This window comes from Pteropus alecto, unplaced genomic scaffold (genome assembly GCF_000325575.1).
Source record: "Pteropus alecto unplaced genomic scaffold, ASM32557v1 scaffold22, whole genome shotgun sequence".
NCBI classification, from domain to species: domain Eukaryota; kingdom Metazoa; phylum Chordata; class Mammalia; order Chiroptera; family Pteropodidae; genus Pteropus; species Pteropus alecto.
Genome location: NW_006434839.1, coordinates 15,369,158 through 15,376,745, shown reverse-complemented (window position 1 = coordinate 15,376,745; position 7,588 = coordinate 15,369,158). Strand labels below are relative to the sequence as shown.

The 7,588-nt window shown below is 35.7% G+C and overlaps 1 pseudogene; it reads left to right on the top strand.

Moving 5' to 3' along the window:
* The first annotated feature begins 746 nt into the window (after positions 1-746).
* LOC112478705 lies at positions 747-865 on the top strand (annotated as a pseudogene).
* Positions 866-7,588: the final 6,723 nt, after the last annotated feature.

Sequence of the window (7,588 nt, the reverse complement as noted above, 5' to 3'; positions counted from 1 at the left end):
AAAACAAGATCAAACTAAAAGATTGAATCCAATCACTTCAATATTTAATAATCAATAAAAAGTGACATGTGTTTGTCTAAAGAAAGACTTAAATGTCTGGACAAACAAATATGCTTCCAAAAATATAGTTTTCTTTTCTATTGTTCAGATTGCATCAAGTAGACCTATTGTCTTCGTGACTGTGAACATTTTATTATCACGTCTCCACAGGAATGCTCTGGTTGAGAAAGAACTTTTGTTTTTTGTCCCCCAAATCTCTAAGATTTTAATTCTTATTTTCAATCCAGAACTGATTTGTTCTCTTTTTTGAAAAGTTTGATAAAATTTCAGTGTGGCCAATTTTGAGTTATTGGAGAGCATAAAAATATTTTTTTTATTAGATAAGCAATTATTTAGGTGCTCTGGGGATAGTTAACTTAATAATTGATTTTGAAAAGTCGAACATTTTTTAGCATATAATTATTCATAGGAAACAACTTCATTTAGAAAACCAGTGAAATATGTGGGTGGTAGATTGAGAGTTTGAAGGTATAGAGAATCTAGAATCTGAAAAATTAGCTTTATTATAAATAGTTTAATGAATCAATTCTCTTCTTTTGTGTGTAAGAAAGAATTAGCAATAGGTGGGTCTGTGGTTGTGCACTTATTCCACTTCTAATTTGTACTTTTCTTCATCTTCAATATCTTGAACCCTTGGGCTCCAACTCCTTTCTTTGTGGAAACTCTTGTGCCAGAAAAGACATTAAGTCTATGGCCATGCCACTCTGAACAAGCCCAATCTCGTCTGATCTCAGAAGCTAAGCAGGGTCGGGCCTGGTTAGTACTTGGATGGGAGACCACCTAGGAAGACCAGGTGCTGTAGATGTAAAAAATAAAAAATAAAAGTAAGGGATTGTAAGCTGACAAGGTCCTTGCAATCTGTGAGATCAACCAAGGGTTGCCTCGCCTAAAAAAAATAAAATAAAATAATTAAAAAGAAAAAGAAAAAAAAAAAAAAAGAAAGGACAGTAAAATAGAGCAGAGAGGAGCTAAGAATGTTCCTCAGGGCTCCGGGCTCCCTTCTCTATTCCCCTTCTGTATCTCTCTGAAGGCCCAAGTACACGGCATTATCCAGGTAGATTTGTCACTGCTCAGTATCACAGCTGTATCTCAATTAGTTGCCTTTCCTTTCCTTCACTAATTCTTTTCTTACCCTGATTCCAACAACTGAGGTTATCCAAAGGAATAAGCTACTTTATTGAAGTATGATTGACATAAGGTACATATACAATGTACACAATTTGATGAGTTTGAAGTATCTATCTTTAGAACCATCAATACAGTCCATGCTATGAATATCTCCATTGCCTCCAAATATTTCCTCCCACACTCTGTATCATCATCATCATCATCTTCTTCATCCTCCTCCTCCTCATCATCATCATTTTTAGTGATAAGAACACTTAACGTAAGATCTACCTTTTTAGTAAAGTTCTAAGCATACAATAAAATACTGTTTACTATAGTTTCTATGTTCTACAACAGATTTCTAGGACTTATTCATCTTACATAACTAAAACTCTGTACCCTTTGACTAACATCTCCCCATTTTCTCCTCTACCCAGTCCCTGGTACCCACATTCTACTTTCTGCTTCAGTGAGTTTGGCCATTTTAGATCTTCATATAAGTGGAGTCATGCAGTATTTGTCTTCCTCTGTCTGGCTTATTTCACTTAGCAAAATGCCCTCTAGGTTCACACATGTGGCAGGATTTCTTTCTTTTTAATGGCTGAATAATGTTTCATTGTATGTATATGCCATGTTTTCTTTATTCATTCATTTCTTGGTAGACATTTAGTTTGCTTCCTTGTCTTGGCTACTGTGAATAATGCTACAATAAAAACATGAGTGCAGATATATCTTCCAGATTCTAACTTCAGCTCTCTTGGATATATACCCAGGAGTGGGATTGCTGGATCATATGCAAGTTCCTTTTTTAATTTTTTGAGGAACCTCCATACTGTTTCCCATGATGGCTGTACCAATTAACATTCCTACCAGAAATGTACAAGGATTCCCTTTTCTCCTCATCCTCATCAGCACTTGCTGTCTTTTTTTTTTTTTTTTTTTTTATAATAACCATCCTTACTAGCTTGAAGTGATATCTTATTGTGGTTTTGATTTTCATTTCCTTGATGATTAATGATGTTGAGCATCTTTTCATACACCTGTTGGCCATCTGTATGTCCTCTGTGGAGAAATGTTTGTTCACGTCTTTTGCCCACTTTTTTAGTCAAATTGAGTTTTTTCGCTTTTGAATTGTAGAAGTAGCAACTGTTATTTAAAACTGTGTGTATTGTGATAACAGTAATGCTTTTGGTGGAAAAAGTCAAGTCAGTTTTCCAGCGTTAGGGAACAGAGCTAGGGAAGAAAGTGATGCCTGAGCAAGCACACATTTATTGCATGACCACTATCTAACTGATTGATTATAGGTCAAATAGTAAAGATGGATCACTGAAAACTGGTAACACTGCAAAATATCACTGGTGTACTGGAGTGAACACCAGGTCCCACTGTTCTGTGTGTCTATCCCTAGCTACTTCGTGCTGTACTTCTAACTGCTTGACCCTATGACCTTCAGAGATTGGCTTTGAGCTATTGGAGCTGCTTTACTAGTATGCAGACAGCAAGAAGTGTCCAGGGCAGCCAGTAGCTGATGACTAAGGTGTGGGAGCCTGAAAGCCCCACTCCTTGGTCACAAGGCAGGACAAACGCTGAGGTATAATTTATGTTCCAGAGCTCCTCACAGAATCAGGCTGGAACTGGGACTTTGCCTGAAGTCCACTAGAGCTTACCTTCCTTGACTATCCTGCCTTGCTACCCTCTCTCCTTAACTGGTTTCTCCTGAGAGAACATCCTTACTGAACTATTTGCTCAGGAATCCTTATCTCAGGGTCCACTTCTAAGAAATTCAACCTAAGACAAGTATTATGACTGTCATAATTATAACAGAGCAATCAGATACTCACAGACTTTGATCACTTACTTAATGTATGAAATGCACCTACTTACTATGTTGTTCTGGGCTGTACACTTAAGAAGAAGAAGAATTTAGAAAGGAACCTGAAGAAGAAGAAGAATTTAGAAAGGAACCTGAAGATAGTAGGTGCCTTTCATATATTAAGTAAATTAATATTTGGCTTACTCTATGCCAGACAATATTGCAAGGTATGTATATATAATTTATTCTCACAACACTATGAATAGGTACTAATCAGCACAGCAGTTGACTTACACAAGAGTTTACAAGATATAAGGCCTACTCAAATGTCATCCCAGAAATTCCCTTGAAAATTTATAACTGATTTCTCTTTTTTCTTCCCCACTTCCTCTCCACAGTCCTATCTGGGCCCCATGATTGTGAGTCAGCACTAGTGAATATCCAGATGGCCTTTATACTTAAAAAGCTTTAAAGTTCCTGCCTAAGGGAAGATTAGGGAAAGGGGCTCTTCACATACTACCTGCTCCAAACCATATACAGATGAGAGGCAGAAGAGGGCTGGCACTATGGACACCAAGATATTCATAGTCATGGAAATGTTGGCTAGCCCATTTGCAATAATAAATATGATAATTTTAGGTGGGAAGTGGTAAAATTAGACATTCTGTATGATAATATTAAAATACATCAGTTTAGAGAACTGTAGAGATGTTAGAGATTTTAAATTCAATTCGTCCCATTCTTCTCCCCACATGTACTTTACTTAAAGAAAACCATAGCTTCATCATGCGTAAATCACTAATTTATAAAGTCTTATATGATTAGAGATTCCATTGCTCTTGAAATACCATGATCTTTTTTCCCCCATAAATTAAGCCAAATTTTCAAATCTCTCATGACCAGCTGACTATTGAATACATTTAGCCAAACCCTCCATGCTTGGTTATATTTCTTTTTGTCTCATTTTATTTGGAACTAGAGAATGGTCTCTCACCATTGTCAGGATAACTGTCTTTCATACATTGGAAAACTATTATGTTGTTTTCTCTTGAATTGCTAAAATAATTCCCTTCTTTGTGTAGTTCTTTGCTTTTAGATCATTTACTCATTTGCTATCTTCAGGTTCCTTTCTAAATTCTTCTTCTTAAGTGTACAGCCCAGAACAACATAGTAAGTAGGTGCATTTCATACATTAAGTAAGTGGTCAGTCTGTGAGTATCTGATTGCTCTGCTGAATATCTTGGTAAGTTTACTTTAGACTTCTTTCTGAAGTGTTGCATTAATACCCGTGTTTCCAATGCTAACCTACTGAATGAATGAATGAATAAATGAATGAATAAAAACAAGAACAGTGTACTATAGCTATGTTTTATTGCAAATCATAAACTTTTTTTCTGACTTTTTAAAAGCAGCATAGATAAATCACTTTTTCCCTGGAGTTAAGACCTGGTATCATGGAAAGAGAAGTGATCTAGCATCTTGCAAAAAGGATTTAATACTTGGGTTTGAATCTGGCTCTGCTATTTTCAGCTCTAGAAACTTAAGCAACTTGCTTAAGTCTCTCATTATTTCAGTCTCCTCATCATCAAAATGGGAATTTTGATAGCTACTTTCAAGGCTGCTTGAAGGTTGATGTGTGTGTAATAACTTGGCCATCAGTAGCCCTTTAACAAATAGTTGCTATTAATGTCACAGACTTTCAGTTTCAAGGAGAACCCTGGAGTCTTGGTAAGACGGCTTTGGCTTTCTTGAGAGGAAAGTTTGCTCTGATACTGTCATATTGTTTGAAAAGTCTTTGCCTTACAAAAAATTTACTGATTCATTTGAAACAGTGCGTAGTATAATGAAAGGAGTACCAAATTTGGAATCAGGAGACCTAAATCTCCACCTTCCTCTGCAGCTAATTATCTTTGTAATCCTGAGCTGATCACTTAACTTCTGTGGGCTACCGTTTCCTTATCTATAATAAAATGAGGCAGTTGGAACAAAGCATTTTAAGGTCCCTTCTAAAATTTTGTGATTCTGAGATTAAAATTTTTTTTCATTTTATGTTAGTTTCTGGTATACAGTACCATGGTTAGACATTTATATAATTTATGAAGTAATTCCCCTGATTAGTCTAATACCTGCCTGGCACTATACGTAGTTATTATAATATTCTTGGCTATATTTCCTATGCTATACTCTATATCCCCCTGACTGTTTTATAACTGCCAATTTGTACTTCATCCCTTTACCTTTTTTACCCAGACTCCCAACTTCCTTCCCCTCTGGCAATCACCAGTTTGTTCTCTGTATCTGTGAGTCTGTTTTTGTTTAGTTTGTCCATTCCTTTTGCTCCTTAGATTCCCCATATAAGTGAAATCATATGGTATCTGTCTTTCTTTGTCTTATTTCATTCAGCCTAATACCCTCTAAGTCTATCTAGATTATTGCAAATGGTAAGAGTTCATCTTTTATGGCTGAATAATATTTCATTGTATATATGTACCATAAGTTGAGATTCTTTTTTGAGGAATCTCATGAGAGCCCTAGGGTAGGTGAAAACAGCTGAGATGGTGATGCGTAGGAACAGCTCCCTGAGGCACAGGTCCAGGACAATCTTCAAGAGACAGAGAAGAAAGATTCTATAGTTAAAACTAAATTCAAAAAGAGAAGCCAAAATATCGCTCTTTTAATGTATTCGAGAATTTGGATTCTCACAGGATATTTTATAGAGCTCAATGGCATTAAAATCCTTGATGCATGTAAATTACATATTCCTAAAGTACTTCTAATGGTGTTATTGCCCCAAATCTTTGAACCAGCTAGCATTAGGCTGAAAGAAGAAAGAAAAGAAGTTATGAGGGTAAGAGGGTTCAACTGGTTGGAATCAAGATGGTTAATGACACTTTTTTTCCCTTTTGTACTTACGACCTCTGCATTAGATGCTTTTTATTTTCCAGGGGAGAGATTATTTTCATTACAATCCTGAGACATGTGCAAAGAGCTACTTCCAGCTGAGACAGACTTATCAGAATCTCTGTTGGGAGACAGAGCGTTAAGATACACATTGTGCTTTTACTCTTGTGGAACCTAGAAAATCGAGAGAAATGACCTATCCCAGCTCATTTCACTACAGCATATGTTGCCTGCCAGAGGAGGAACTGCTACCTAAATAAAAATGGATCCAGTTTTCATTTTTTACCTTAAGTAGTAAAATACGTAATACATATAATGCATGCAACATCAGTAATATGGCTATGAATGTAACTACTTCCTTTATTTATTTATTTTATAGAAAGTTGTAGAGAATTCGATAACTATGCTATAAAAAAAGTACATTGATATAATGGATATTGTAAACATTCTGTTCAACTTTTATTGTTAAAAACACTTTTTATGATAATTGGAGAAACAAAGAAAGCATTAAAAAATAAAAACCATCTATAAAACTTTTCTGAAATAGCAATTGATAATATTTTATGTATATCCTTTCAGGCTTTTTTATATGCATTTATGGGGTCTGTGTGAGACAATATGTGTATATTGTGTCTGTCTATCTGTATCTGGCTGTATCTTTATGTATCTGTGTGTATGTGTGAGTCTTTGTTACTCTCAGAATGGTGTGCAGGTGTGTGCCTCTGTGAGTCTGTGTGTCTGTGTGTGTGACAATGTGTGTACTTGTGTCTATCTGTATGTGTGACTGTATCTGTATGTATTGTGTGTATATGTGGGTTTGTGTGTCTCTCTGGGAGTGCAGTGTGTGTGTATGTGTCTGTATGTGCAGAGAGAGAGTTTTTAAGTTGGAAAAGTCTTGAACATATTCCCAAGTTGAAGAGAAAAAGGCAACGGGAAGGGAGCAGATGCAAGGAAAACCTGTCAACCCCAAAGACCTCATCAGAGACGAGAGGAGCTCAGAGCGCTGAGCTGTCCGTGATTTTTGCCTGTGAGGATTGGCATTAAGATTACTTTGTTACTGTGTTTTATTATCATCCACACATTTTGATTGTGTATATCATTCCCCTAATTACTATCTTTACCTTTCTTTCATGCCCTCTTCCAGTTGATATGGATCTGGGAAAACTAGGTTACATTTCATTGTCAGTGAAATATTTTAGTGTCATAAAGACAAAAAAATTACAGTCTCTTTTTTTACAGATAAAATACTTTTTGTGCTATTGTGCAAAAAGAACCTGAGAGAAAAATAATATGTGATTCATTTATTCATTGAAAGTATAAGTACACTCAAGATATGCTATACATAAATTTAGAATTGCTAAATTAAAAATGTATGAGATAATACTGTTGAGATCTCTGCTTCTGGTTTCGAAACTTTTGACATTCGTTCATTTAAAAGGATATCGGCAGAATTCAGCAGGGGATGTTGAATCCACATTACAAAGAATACCAAGAACAAATACATGAGTCAGTCACTGCTTGCAATTTTTCACTGTCTAAATTCCTCAGTGACAAGGAGACTTACTGAAAGAACTTATATTTTGTTAGAACATTGGAAAAGAGGAACAACTTGAGAGCAATGCTTTTTAGAAAAGTATGTTTTTGCTTTGAAAAACATGATCACACGCAGAAGAGGGAAGAATTTATTTTTCATTGCACGATTTTTTC